Genomic DNA, 13821 nt, shown 5'->3' with positions numbered 1-13821 from the left:
TGTCTATTTATGCAGAATTAAGTGTTAAAAAAGTGTTATTGTATGTTTTAGAGGCGGCACAGTGTAAAGCATGTTCATATTCTTCTTCATATGTCACATGTTGCTTGTTTGAATTTTAATCTAAAGCACAATAAGTTTAAGATGAGCTGTTATAGCGTCTTAATATCGTTAATAAAGGTGTTGTTAATACTGAATAAGGTGTTTAAGATGCGGCAGTGAGTGTAGTGTGATCATTGACTTACTGTTGCATTTTCTTGTATTTCTTTTAATACATGTTACTTATTTAAAAGCACATTAAGTTATTCACTACATTTTGGACGTCAGATCAGCTGTTTTACTGCAACAAGGAAACATTCTCTCTATTAGTTAACTTATTTAGAACTGAGATCATTTATTTTTTGATTTTTTATTGGTTTTCTGTAGAATCTTACACATTTACACCTTTACTTTTACCTGAACTGTTTGCAGAGCAGGTTTTGTCTCTGCAGAACATAAAAAGTGACAAGCATCATCAATCAGCTCCTCAAGAGAAATAGACAAACTCGTTTGGGTTTTTTTTTTGCGGGACACAAAAGCAAAAACAAAAGTCTCTTGCTTCGGTCGCACTTGCTCAATCATTGCTGCACGTTTGCTCAGTCACCAAGAAGAATTACTTGGAAAAAATCCAAATGCTGCCCTTCTTCTCCAGTCAAAAGGAAGGCATCAGCTGTAAATATGAGATGATGTGCTCCCTCTGCACTGTATAACACTTGAAGAGAGTATTGTCTTCAGCTCTAATGCAGGAAGAATCCAACATAAACACGAGACCTCTGACAATGACGCCCGCTGCACGCCTGGCTCCCCTCCAGCCATCAAACATCACAGCTGAACATCATCACCCCTCCTCATCATGACACTCACTTTCTTCCCTCTTTCCTCGCTTTTCAAACACGCTCTAGTAAACTTCCCTAACCTCAAAGACTAATTGACTTCTTTATGAGCGGCAGGATACGTCACATTTCCTCTCGCTCTTTGATGTGCGGTACCAAGTTCACCTGTGTTTGTTTTGGAGCCTCGAGATAGTGTCAAGATAACCAGAGAATCTTTTATTGTGCATGAACAACAGACGTATCCTCTTCCTTTTTGCCTCCCAGCTTATCATATCCATCTAGAGATAAAAAAGAAGGGCTCGATGTGGAGGATAAGATAAGATGAAGACATGACAGAGATGAATGCAGAGAGATGGATGGAGAAAGAGAAGAAAGAGAGGCTGCTTAGAAATGCAATCTTGTCCACTGGATGAAAGACTGCAGGGCTCCAGCTGCAAATCTCACTTTTATTTAGTATTTTTCGATGATGAAAAGGAAGGTTTGGGCCAAATCCTCATCGCTCATCACAGGATCAAACCGCAACTCCTCTCAGAAAGCTGCACATGTTCTGTCATGTTTCATACTGACTGTTTTCCTGTGTCCATATCATCAAGAATGTGTCTCTAATTATGCTTTTCTCTTCATTTTTTCGCCTGTATTTGTGTGTGTGTGTATGTATTTGTGTGTGTGTGTGTGTGTGTATGTGTGTCTGTGTGTGTGTGTGTGTGTGTGTGTGTGTGTTTGTGTTGGCAAACCACCCAGGGAGATCCAAAGAAAAACCTGCTGGAAATAGAAAAAAAAGCCAAGTGGAAACCCTCAGCTGAAATCACCAGAGTGGAAGAAGCATGGACTGAAGACTTGTCTGCATGTGTTTCTCTGTGTCATCATAGTGTGTGTGTGTGTCTGTCTGTGTCTTAAATGCTTGTAGCTGAAAGGAAATCATGTCAGCGATACACACCTTGGCCTGTTTCCTCCTCTGGATCAGCTTTGCCACGCAGGACAAAACGCCAGGTAAGACACAAACGTCCCTTTGTCCGGCAGCCGCCACTGATCCGTCAGCAGGGAAACTTTCACAGGGATTAACAGACTGAAAGGTTTCTTTCCGAAATGTGATACACAGATCCAGTTTGTAAGGAAAATATAAAAATCTGAGTATCGTAAAGCTGCAGGATGGCAAGAGTTTTCCTTTTTTGCAACAGAGAAGTGTCCCATGTGAGTCAAACGTTTCCCCTAAATTAAACTCTGACGTCAGGTATGAACTCAGGATGGAAATATTCTCCAACCACGGCCAGTGAAAAAAAGCAGCTGGCACTTTAAAGGAAAATTGTCTGGTCTGACCATTCCTAACAGCTGAGATAACATGCAACTTACCAACTTTATTACTGAAATCTGGAGATGCACAAAATCACAGTTTAACTGAATAAACTTATTTGGAAATGACACAGAAAGTAAAAGCACTTGACATGTCCAACATCGAGAGACATAGAAAAAGCATGTGAACCAACACGTATGATGCATGTATGGATGTTTTGGTGTGAACTTAAATGTCCACCTTAGATTTCTCTTCCAAAGCAGTACAATGAAACTGGAGTTTTGTTTATAGTCTGTTTTATCCAGCAGTGATCTCAGCAGTGAAACTGGTGAGTAAATTGTTTCAGGATGGACAAAACTTCAAAAATAGGAAACAGGTGTTAAAAAAAAAGCTGGAAGACTTCTCGTCCCCAAATGTGCTACGTGGCAATTTGATTAAGCATGAATTATCTTAAAAATATGCAACATATAAACACAAAACTGCAATAATGAAAGTCTTGACAAAGAGAATTGTCCCAAGAGGAGATCAAACAGGACCAACTGTCTCCGAGAAATTACATTTATATATTATGAAACCGTTTTCTCGGTTATGTTTTGCTGACAGTTGCTTCCTGGATTATGTTCACAGGCAACGTATTTTTAGATGAATGAAGCACTACATTTATATACTGCACTGAAGACATCCTGAGTCTTAGTTTTGGGACTTTTTAGGATAAGCCTTAAAGGACCAGTGTGTAGAATTTAGTGGCATCTAGTGGAACGGACTTGGCAGAAATGGAATATAATATTCATAAGTATGTTTTAATTAGTGAAAATGAGAATCACCAATATTTCTATAATAACAATGTATGGAAATGCGCTCACTGTAGTCGTGCAAACTCCTATTTGTTTTTTATTGCTACAAACCAGATAACGCACAGAATATCTGGAGCGTTCGGGGGAAGTTGCCCGCTATGCCTGGTTGGTAATTCAGCCTTGACTGATGCATCATTGTTTCTAGTTAATGACATATTTCAATTTCAAACTTCTGCTTCACAAAGTGGCCTCGTGCAGATTTAAAGTCATTGTTCAGTATTGCTAAATTTAAAGTATGCAAGGTGACTTTGCTGAGCAAGAACATAAAGCGGCTTAATGTCATAAAGTCTCATAAAGTTCTCATAAAGTAACTCATAAAGTGAAATATGACCCCTAATTGACCTCTGTTCATCACCAAGAACAGAACAGAATAGACTTCTGCCAATCTGGCAGTTTATTAAAACATAAAATACACACTAAAACTACGTAACAAAAACACACAAACACAGTGTGAAAAATCCAATTAATAAAGAAGCTGCAGAAACTCAGACGACTCTCTGGTGCAGCTGACACTGACCTGAAAATGATCAAAGTCACCTTTTCACAACAGGAAAGAGTAAACTACACTGAACTGTATGAGTTCATACTGTAGATGCAACAGAAACATCTGGGCAAAAAAAATCATTATCCCTCATAAGGCTGTAAGTAATGATTATTGTCATTATCGATTAATCTGTCGATTATTGTCTCGATTAGTCGTTTGGTCCGTAAAATGTCAGAAAATGGTGAAAAATGTTGATCACTGTTTCCCAAAGCCCAACCCAAAAATATTCAGTTTACTGTCGTAGACGACTAAAGAAACAAAAAATGGTTGATTCATTTTCTGTGGATCGACTGATTGATTAATCGATTAATCATTGCAGCTCTAATTGTAAATGCTAGAATATTAACACCACTGAGACTACCATTTGGCAGAAGAACAATGCTTTTCAGTTCTTATATCTGACATATTATTTGATACTGTTTGATACTGCATTCCTAAATCTAGTGTTAAGAGAGTTTTTGTTCCTTCATGTTCCCTGAAAAGCTGTTAAGATTGTCTTATCACTTATTTTGTGTAATGTCTCATTTACTGGTTAACTCCTCATTTGCTCACCAATCAGTGAAAGTACGTAGTAAATCCAGATCAAATGTTTACTTTTAAAAATACCGGCGGTACCTTCAACAGAATCCCTATTTGCTCAGCAAATTGTTCAGGACCTACTGCAAGGGCAAGAAATGTCACGTTAGAGTGTGACGGGAGCCGGATTTCACACACGTCACCAGGCAGGTAAACAGGTTGGTGTTGTCCAGGTGTGAGTCAGAGATCTGAGTCATGACTCTGCTCCTGTCAACGCTGTGATTATAAAGAGAGAAGAGTAGGAATTAGAGGAACAGCTGTGAGCATGAGCTGGCAGAGCAGAGCGTCAATCATAACGCTGTCAGCGAGGGCCGAGGTGGGGGGAGGGTGGTGAAAGAGCCACTCAGGTGATAAAGTCCAATCGTTCATCTGTAAATTAATCATTCTGTTTTTATACATGCGAAGCACTTGAAAACAAACTAATCCACAAATAAATAAGAATCTTTTGGCGCAAAACCAAAGATCTGATTCCAGTTTTGGCTCAAAACACCCAACAGTCTGAACCAGTAAGAGGGAAAGAAAAGGTTCGGCGGTTGATCCGAGCGAGATATGAAAAGGGTTTTACAGAGAAGAGGAGGAGGTGGTGGTGTGTGTGGAATTCAAACCTGAGCTTTGCAAATATTTCTAGGAATCAGAGTTTCTGTCGAGGCAGGAATAATGCCTCTGGTTGAGTTAACTCAGCACTGAACTGCTGCTGCTGTAGGCTACGGGGTCAAAGTGTGTTCAACTTCTGGCCACACCTGAATTAGTGATGTCACAGCAGGTGTTTTGTAGGTGACAACTGGTACAAACTGCCCTCTTATACAAGTCTCAAGTGCAAGTATTGCATTCACTAAGATAAATAAAATTGTAAACCTTACCCCCTTATTATGACTTACTAGATTTCATAAGTACGAGAGCAGGATCTCATGATAATAAGACACTGACAGATGATTGAAAACATCTTCCATGACACCAATGATCATAAGCGTAGGGTTGCAACTAACTTATTTTCATTGTTGATTAATTTGTAGATTATCTTTTCAATTAATCAGTTAGTTGTTTGGTCTATGAATTGTCAGAAAATAGCGAAAAATACCCGTTATAAATTCCCACAGCCCAAGATGACGTCTTCAAATGTCTTGTTTTGTTCGACCAATAGTACAAAACCCCAAAATATTCAGTTTACCATCAGAGAAGACAAAGAAAACCATAAAATCCTCACATTTGACAAGTTGGAACCAGCAAATTTTGAACATTTTTGCTTAAAAACTGAGAAAAGAATTACTCAATTATCAAAATAGCTGCAGATTAATTTTCTGTTGATAAACTAATCAATTAATCCACTAATTGTTGCTGCTCTACATGAGTGTAAAGTCGAAATTAACTGAGTTTAACTGATGTTTCTTAACTCATCCAGAATTATTTATCAGTTGTACTTTGCTGATGGAGAGTCCTGGGTATCTGAAATTATGCTAACATAATTAACTAATGTAGAACACTGAAGAATCTGAATCTCTATATAATCAGTTCAGAGCTGTATTATCATGTTAATCATGCTCATTGGGCAGATATAATCACCTAATGCTGAGAGAAGCTATGAATTGTTCATAATAAATAGCCTTCAGCTCTGCTATTTTGGTACCTAAAACAACTATCAATATTTATTTATTAAGTTTTATTTATTCAGGAAATCTTTCTTTTGCATGAGAGACCTATTAAGTTGTCTTGTTTTGTTAGTTAGCATAGCAGCTAGCTTATGGCTCCTATAGAAAAGCTTAGGGAAGCTGTTTATCAGAGGTGGGCAAGTTAACCAGGTGCATGTTTCTTTGTCTAAAATACAGTTTGAAAATACTTGTGATAAAGCATAAATCTCACCTTTGTGCCACTTGTAAAAGTAAGTTTTTCTAGTTTGAAGAAGGGAGAAAAACACCCACTACGACTGCGACTCTCACCACCTGCCAAGTATCAGCAGGTGTTTTCTATCCTCCGGCCTCAGGGGGCAGCAATGAACCCATTACGACGATCTTTTAATAGCCAGTATGAATAGGAGGAATGATTAGAGTGAGGAAAACCATGTGGACACCTGGCTGTTGTTTTAACACACTTGAAAAACTGTGAACCCGTCCTTTAAGTTGTGGCACAGTGACACAGATGCTCTATCAGATGTGTTTTCAAACGGTAATTTTCGGTTTTACCATATAAAAAACTCAAAGGATGAGGACTAACTGGTTAGTTCGGCAAATGTACGTCTCATTAACTGCCCCACCTTTGTTAAAAAGCACTTCCTTAGCGTTTCTATGGCAACCATCCATGACTGTCTCCTGCGCAGTGAATACAAAGCATCAGGTATGTAACAGCCAGAGACAAAACAATCAAATTCCAAATCTATTTATATGAATTTGGATCATGTGGTGTCTGACATAGGAAAGAAAAGTCACAAAGTCTCACAACACTGAAGAATACTCCCTTCTTTATCACATTTAGATAAAGTACAATATTTCGAGCACAAATCGCCTCTTCATCAGCTACAGAAGTATCAAACTGTCCCTCTCATGGCTACAATCACAGGATCAGTGCACACCAGTTAATTTGTACACTCAAATCTGTAAAAACAAACCTAATTTATAATCTCATTCATATTGGCTACAGAAGCATTCTTATCTTGTTGAACTGTTGTTTGGATAATATTTCTATCAAATTACAATGATCTGTTTTCACTCAGTCAGGCATATAAAAACTTGTAAACGTTTAGAAGTTATTTCCCCCTGTGTATTTCCCAAGAATAACGTTTGACTTCCTGTTCTGTGCAATACTTTTGGTAAACGCCACAAAAGTTTAATCATCACTGCCAAGATGATTTATCCACCACCACCACCCTCACTGTGTGGTAATAAAGGGGGGTTGAGTGTATGATTAAAGAGAAATTCCCCCTTTTCACAATTAATTTGGCAAGTATAGTCTTATATTTAAGAGTTTAAGAGTGCAAAGTTTATCTCTAAAGGAAACAATACTTAGTTTTCAAAATAGAAAAGATGCTTTACAGATAGAGTAGGTGGATTTGGATTCATATTTCACTCATGAATAGCTTGTTTCTCAAATATTTACTGATCATCTAATGGGTTTTAAATGAATGATAATTCAATAGGACTCGATGGTCCACTGGTGTGTTTTATTCCGAAAGTACAGACAGCAGTAGATTCATCATCATTCCTCTAGTTTACAGCTTTCAGTCACAGCTTGTGTGCAGATGTGACCATCCACAGCCGAGTGTTTCCTCCTTTAGTTTGGTTTGTTATATCAGGTGAGAACAGTGCCATGGAAACTCAGAATAACAGCTTGCAGTTTGTTAAAGAGCAGCGTAATCTGAACCGACTAAAGGAAACAACTCCAGGCTGGTGTTTCTGGAGGCTGACCTTGACATTTGATAGGTGACAGTTCCTCGTGCTCGTAAATCTGTGGACAACAAAGAGAAGTTTACTCTGATGCTCATTGTCATCAGTTTCCTTGTACAGCTCGATTACCAACTGGTCACGCTGGGTCCCCAAAAAGCTCAAAAATCTGCATATCAATTAGTTTTTGGTTATTTATTCTTTATGAATTTGCCTGACTGAAGTTTAATATGAGCTACGGTAGGTCCTGCATTAATCTTCTGGGTTCTGTGCTCACATGGTAAACATTCACCAATAAAGTTGTGTTTGATCAAATTACCACAAAGTAATTGGCACACAGAAATCATGGGAGCAGGTGGTTTTAACCCAGATCAGGAGTGCTGGTTGGTTTCTGGGTCTGTGTGCTGCTGTGTGTCAGTATTCAGTTATCTAACAGGCACCGTTACTCTCCACCACTGCTGCAATCAGGTGTGACGACCAACTGTCTGATAATTTTGCAACTGTAATTAAACACATAGAAATTTGAGTTATATCAATATTTAATAACTTTATATCAACCAAAGAAAATATGGCTACAACTAATCACGTTGATTATTTACTCAGTTAACTCATGATGATGGTTGGAGGTTTTGTCTATTAAATGTATGTAATAGTAAAAAAAAAGGCACATTATAATTTCTTAGAGCCTAAAATGATGTGTTCAAATGTCATGTTTTTTTTTATTAACAATCCAAAGTTTACTATCACATACGACACAAAAAAAGCTTCAAATTATCACATTTGAGAATCTGCAACCAACAAACATTTGGCATTTTTCTTTCAAGAATGACACAAACGATTATTCGATTATCAAAATAGTTGCTCATTGATTTTTTGTTGGTCGACTAATCGACTAATTGTTATCATTGACCTCAGTGTGACCTCATCTTGAGTCTCTCTGTTGTGTTTCAGATGTCACTGTGACGTGCTTTGTTTCGGAGGAGTGCGTGCTGCCCTGCAGCTTCCAGCCCGGCAGCCAGGAGACCATCCAGTGGTTCAGACAGGATGTGGTGGTCTACAAATTCAAACGAGAAGACGTTGATGATGACGACGACGATGACGATGATGATGATGATGATGATGATGATGACAGCAGTGAGGAGCAGTTTGAGCACGAGCAGGTCGCTGGACGTGCCTCCATTTTCCCTCATCTGATATCACGAGGAAACGCCACGCTGATCCTCAGGGGGAGTGTTCTCAAGGACAGGGGCACCTACAGGTGCCATGTTCGCACCTCGAAGGGCGAACACAATGCAAAAGTCATCTTGAAGGTGGAAGGTGAGTTCAAACACAAAACGGACAAACCAGAACTGTGTGATAGATATAATATGTCTGGATGAATTCAAAAGCCAGTGATGGAAAGTACATTTACTCAAATAGTGAACTTAAGTAGAATTTTGAGGTACTTGTGCTTTACTTGAGTATTTCCATTTGATGGAAATACTGATGGATTTCACATGTCTATGAGTTGTTAACAGCTCCACCAAATAGTGATTTTTCCCTCTAAACTTCTCACATGCTTTCATTTCAATAAATGTTCAAATGATCCAATATTTCAGCAAAAATCAAAGATTAGAGAAAAAGTCCAAAAACTGAAAACAGATTTGTGTATCAGAACTTTGTTTTTTCTTCTTTCCTCTCCCATTAATCATCTCACGACCCCTCAGATTTATCTGCTGACCCTTTGGAGGGACCCGACCCCTAGGTTGGGAACCACTGGACTAAACTAGCTAACTGTATATAAAGTAGTGTAAACTAGCTCCACCTCCAGCAGCTACAACAGTAGCATGCTGCTCTAACACTGATGCTTCACTATTAATAATCTAATGATGTCATATATAATAATATATCAGTCAGAGGGACCAAACCACTACTTTTACTGCAATACTTTAACTACATCAAGCTCATAATACTTATGTACTTTTACTGTAGAGGGATTTTTCATGCAGGACTTTTACTTGTAATGGAGTATTTTTACATTGTTGTATTGGTACTTTTACTTAGGTAAAGGATCTGAGTACTTCTTTCATCAGTGTCAAAAGCTAAAATCATCTGCTGACTGTGGTAATAGTTAAGGAAACAATCTCCTACATAATTATACAAAATAATTTGGTTTCTATGGTAACACATCAGCATGTCAGTGCAGGAGCTTTCCCTGATACACAGGAAAGTACAAAGAGGTTAAAACAGAGGTGTGTTATGCTTGTGTAGAAACCACATGCTATTGAACAGCAACTATCCCTCTATAATATAATAAATACATAGTGGTGCAAGATGCCTGTTCGGCCTAATAATTGTTTTTATATAACATAATGAGATCAAGTTGCACCCTCGATTGATATAAAGCTAGTTTTTACCAATCACTGGAATATATTTTGCTTTCATGTAGCTATTTTGATCTGTGTACCGCTGATGATACACAATGACAGTCACCAGAACTATCCAATGAATGACTTACCTGTCAGTTCATATGACTTAATATGCCAGAACTAGAAGAAAAACAATTAAGTGAACCAAACTACAGGTGTGAAAGTCCTGAGTCATGCAGGGGTCATGTGGTAGAAAAAAACACTGATGTGGGAGTCCATGAGAACGTGTTAATAGCTCTTTTTCACAGCCGATATTTTGACTCGTCACAGGAAAACATAACATTAATGACAGCTCTGTTACATTTAAGTGTGATGTCATACTGGAGAACCACCGTACATTATAACAGGGCCATGAATTTGGAGAAACTAAATGGGATTCATCAGTCATTAATGTTATTAATGTTCATGCTTTGACATGTCAACAAGTCTCCTGTGAAAAAGGTCCATTAACTGGACTTTTGATATGAACCTCTGACCTTCAGGGGGTGAGATTGTATCGAAGTGATGTGATTTGTTATTTATACCATGTAAGAAAATAGATTACCACAATCAAACTCAATCAACTTTATTTGTATAAAACCTTTTGTAAATGTTAGGGCAATTTAAAGTGCTTTCTAGATGACTGACAAGTCAATAGTAAAGCAGTACAAATGTAAATGGTAACAGTAGCTTGTTATGCAACATATCACAACCTCTTGACTTTGTACTGAAGTTCTTTGAGAAATTTCCAATGTAGCACAAAGTCAAGAGGTTGTGATATGAAGCACAACAAGCTAGTGAAGCTGTAAACATAAGCACGTTCCTGCACATGCTCAGAGACGTCAGCCTTACTCAGAACTACTCTCTGGAGACTGATCTCTGTTAGTCCTTGGAGCCGTTTCTAAACAAACTAATGCAGTGTGGCTCATTGATGTGTTTTTAATAGTTTTTGGACAACAACGGAGGTCTACGGCACAGATGAATAAGATATATCAGGCTTGGTTTGGCTCTGCACAAGAGATTTATTAATTATATTATATTAATGACAAAAATTTAGAAAATAACCAGCCTTATCCTTTAAAACTCTCTAAATTTGACTAACAAAAGAAAAACAGTCTGTTGTCTACACTGTAGAGTCTGAACCTTCTACACCCTCTGCTGTAGACTAGAACAAACGTTTTTTACAGTTCCCCGCTTTAAATTGCATACTCCTAAAGCCTTAATTCCAATCTTCCCCTAAACTTTATGCTCAGTTTAGCAATCCCTTAAAGGACAGGTTCACAATTTTTCAAGTGTGTCTTAAACCAGCAGTCAGGTGTCCATATGAACCGTGAAAGAGGTTTTCCTCACTGTAATCATTCCTCCTGTTCATACTGGATATTAAAAGATCCTTCAAATGTGTTTTTAATGTAAGTGATGGAGGCCAAAATCCACAGTGTGTCCACACAGTCATTTAAAAGTTGATGTGAAGCTTATATGAGGCTTCAGCAGTCTGAGTTAGTCATATCAAGTGGATATCTGACACATTTACAGTCTTTTTAGCATCATATTCCCTCTTTGTGTTTCCCTGTTGAGCTGCAGGTGGAAATATAGTAACAAAAAGAGGGACTTTGGCACTAAAAAGACTGTAACGTTGAAAGATATCTACTTGATTTGACTCATTTGGACGCTGAAGTTTCATATCAGCTTCAGATAAACTTTTAAATACATTTTTGCACCGAAGGAGGACTGTGGATTTTGTCCTCTATCACTTCCATTGTAAGTGCATTATGAAGGGATCTTCTAATGGTCAGTATGAACAGGAGGAATGATTACAGCAAGAAAAACATGTTTCAATGTTTATTTGGGCTCCTGACTATTGTTTTAAGACAGATTACACAAACTGTGAACCTGACCTTTAGGGAAAGTGCAGTTTTCCAAAAATTATTTTTATACCAAGGTTTATAAGAACTGTCTGTATTGTTAATGGAGCTCAATGTTATCTTAATCAAAATGATATCACCCACTGCCAGGCTATATTGAGCTCTGGTATTTACAGTCTGTCATCAGGGACTGCTGGGAAACATTTTAGCATGCTGGGTTTGTGTGTGTGTGTGTGTGTATGAGTGTGTGAGTGTGTGTGTGTGTGTGTGTGTGGACCAGGTATTCCTCATGTTGTGGGGACTCACCCCCCTTACGAGGACAAAAAGCAGGTCCTCGTAATGTAAATAATTAATTTTAGGGTGAAGATTTGGTTTAAATTTAAGGTACATTTAGAGTTATATTAAGGTTAGGATGAGTCTCTAGGAAATGAATGTAAGTCAATGTAATGTTCTCTGATGTGACAAAAACACGACTGTGTGTGTGTGTGTGTGTGTAGCACCCATCCGAGGCCTGTCTGTGGAGCTGTCAAGGCTGAGTGGCTTTGAGGAGATGAGGTGTATCGTCCGTCATGTCTTCCCGGCTCCTCGCGTAACTTGGGCGACGGAACCGCCCACTTTCGAGGACCTCCGACCAATCACGCGCATGCTGGCTGACAAACAGGGGCTGTACACCGTTGACAGCCGGCTCAAGATGCTGAACAGCCAACCAGCCCTCATCTACATCTGTAAAGTCACCACTTCCTACGGTGGTCCGACTTGGACCGCCTCGCTCAGGGAGAGAGGTAAAAAAAATTGAAATTTTATGGTTTTATGTGTTGAAAAATGACTGGGTTGATAAACCAAAATTCTTCTCTGGTAGCAATACGAGGAACTGATAAGAAGGATTTGACCGTCCCCTGCTATGCCCCTCCTTACCTGAACAACCCCTCCCTCGACTGGAGCTTCTCCAACGGCGAGGAACCCGCTCACATCCTCACCTACAACAGCCGCACGGGGCACATCGTCTCCTCACCACCCTGGAACAGCCATGTGGAGCTGGACGCCTTCAGGGTCCCGTTTGGAGACGGCTCCCTGCGTCTGATGGACCCCGAGCACTCGGAGCACTCGGGCAGCTACACCTGCACGTTCGCCATGCAGTACAACACACACACCGAGCGCACTGATGTCACTTTCGACGCTCCTGTCGGTGAGGTCACAAGCACAAACAATATGCACAATAAACCTGCACAACATTAGCAAGTTCAACACTGGAACAGGATAAAGGATAAGTAGACGAATCCCATGAAAAGACTAAAACCAACAATGTGTTAGTCCATCTCTCAAAACCTCCCTGTCTGTGGCCCTCAGCTCCAAGCCCACTGGCTCCTACTGGAGACACAAATATATAGTTTCATTTTTATAAAAGGCTCAGTAATATCCCTAAAACAGCTGGCTACTGTAAATGTGTTTTTAGCAAAGACACTGGAATAAACTGTGCATTTTTTGGGGACTATTTTAGGCCGTGGATGAATCCACATTTGGTGTTCTAGTGAGTATTTCTGGTAGCAGGATGGTGTATGTGGCACTGAGTCAAACTAAACTACAGTGTGCGTATTCATGGTGATGAAGGAACATGTCACCCAGTACAGCGGAGTGACTGATTAATGGTTTTTTAATAGTTTTTGGACAACAGTGGAAGTCTACTGAACTGAGGAATAAGATATATCAGGCTTTAGATGCACACAATACCCGTTAGTAGGATCAGTTCATTGTTGGTTTTAGTCTTTTAATGAGATTTGTTGACAATAAGAGAAACACCAGAATTATCCTTTAAATGACTGTACTGGTGGCTTTGCATACAGACAAATTGTCTACACTTATACACAAATGTTTATCATTTACCAGAACTGAATTTTATTGTTTTTTTATGTTGGTCACAGCAATAACTCTTTCCAGCAACATTGGTTTAGTATTCTTATCCTAAATATCTCTTACTTTTTTCTGTCTCGTGTCAGAACTCTTAACTGCACAAACTTGAGGTGAACATTCCATTAGCATCATTGACGCCCCTAAAATGTCCATATAAGG

Source organism: Thunnus maccoyii, chromosome 21 (genome assembly GCF_910596095.1).
Source record: "Thunnus maccoyii chromosome 21, fThuMac1.1, whole genome shotgun sequence".
In the NCBI taxonomy this organism is placed as follows: Eukaryota; Metazoa; Chordata; class Actinopteri; order Scombriformes; family Scombridae; genus Thunnus; species Thunnus maccoyii.
This window is presented reverse-complemented; position numbering follows the sequence as displayed.